This window comes from Octodon degus, unplaced genomic scaffold (assembly GCF_000260255.1).
Source record: "Octodon degus isolate 3935 unplaced genomic scaffold, OctDeg1.0 scaffold00091, whole genome shotgun sequence".
NCBI classification, from domain to species: Eukaryota; Metazoa; Chordata; class Mammalia; order Rodentia; family Octodontidae; genus Octodon; species Octodon degus.
In genome coordinates, this window is record NW_004524667.1 from 6,876,071 (window position 1) to 6,878,039 (window position 1,969).

Genomic DNA, 1,969 nt, shown 5'->3' on the forward strand with positions numbered 1-1,969 from the left:
ACCCACTTCCCTGTGGAGCAAGTACAAATAAGTAGAGGCAGTGGTGGCTTCCAGGCCTTAGGCTGCTGCTCTGATGAGTCAGCCTGGGACTTTCTTTTGCTCTTTCTCTCAGAGGAATACGACTCTTTGTCTGCCACCCAGGGATGCAGATCCATCTGTCTCAATTGGAAGAGTCAACCAAGACATGGCTGTCATTTCCTCCATTCCTCCAGGCTGACTCTGTCTTTCACTGCTGTCATCATGGGGCCCCTGGCTCAGCAGTGAGACCAGAACAGCCCTCAGTTTATTTGCCTAAAAGTCAACTTCATGAGAAGGACTCTTAGCCCCAAAGATCACTTACTTTACAAACACTTAGAATCAAATCCCTTAATTCTGAAGCCTAAAATCCAAGTGAAGACCGGAGGTCCTACATAACTTAGGAGAGAGAGGCAAAGGAGTGTGCACAGGGCTCTCATCAAATATTTTATGTATTTGTCTTGGTTATAGTAATATATTCATGTTCTACCTCTTTCTGTGAAGTGACTTAGGGTGACTTACAAAGTCCCACACAGTTGTTTAAATGTTCATTTGTCTCTGTTCTGTTTGCAGCTATGGTGTGAGCTCTTAGAACACTTCCTGGCACGTGGCAAGCACTCATGTGAGGGCTGAGAGAAAGAATGAGTGTGTAGTGGCATAGCTGTGTAATCTAAATGCCAACTAAAGACATAGAAGAACAGCTAAGATTACAAATAAAGGAAATGTGGCAACATGCACTGAGAACACCTGAGTTTCAGTCAGCCGTGATGCTGAAGGAAAGGATTTTTTCGGAACTGGGGGGAGGGGGGGAGGAACTCAGGCCCTTGCGCTTGCCAGGCAAGCACTTATTCTACTGACCTATCTCCCTGACCCCAGGGAGGCTCACTGAATTCCCTCAGACCTCAGGAAGCCACCTCGTTTGGATGAAGAATCCCACCCGGGGGGCATTGCATTATCTTCCTGGGAAAAATCAGGCCAAGGCGTCTGGCATCTCATAGTCACTGCAGGAACAATGAGGCAGGTGATGTTGAAGGGCTGGTTTCCTGCTCCAGATGCCCGATTTTATTGCAGGCATTGCCTGACGATACCAGGATAGCTTTTTGAGGATTTCTGCCACATGATTTGTGATTGTGTCAGTTCAGGACTCTTTATCTCTTTTAAAGTTAAAAAAGCAGACATGACACTTGGCTCGGAAGACATTCGGGGAGCACTCGGGCTCTGTGTCTCCATGTGGCCAGCTCACCACGATGTGGATTTACTTCACGTGAACTGAAGCTTCTCTTCCGAAAAAAGGCAATTATCTGATTTATTGCCTGACTGTGAAGGGAGGGATCTTGGTTTCCAAAGCTTCCTTATCTGTGCTTCCTGCTGGCAGAAATCAGGAAAGCAGCCAAGAATCTGGGAAGAAGTCTGGCTTTGAGTGAGGATTCTGGAGAGCAGCGCTGGCTTGCTTCTGGCTCGTGGGGAGTACTTCAGGCCCCTGGAAGTGGTCGGGTGTAAGAGCAGCGCTCCATGGAGTGCCTTAGGCATCCACTTAGGGGCTCATGACAGTGTGTCTCAGGCTGCGTGGGGAAGGAGCTGTGTGTCTCAAAGGCACTGTGGATCAGGAATTTTTAAAACATAGTAAACTATCAGAAAAATTGAATTGTAAAAAGACATGCAAAACACAAGCTCTATTCTTTTCATTACATCCAACAGACATAAAATGACTCTGTCCTATTGAAAAACATCCTCAATGCTTACTCTGTACTTCTCCAACTGCAGAGTTCTTTTGGTTTGCAGAATGAAGCAGGAATGAGTGCCTGGTTTCAATTTGAGTAGCACCTCTTAAAAGATGATGGAGCTGTGCATTATTAATTGGAGAGTCAGAGAGCAGATTCCCTTAGTTGATTTGATGTAATTATTTGTTTTGAGCTAAATCAGAATTTGATAATTACACACACACACACACACA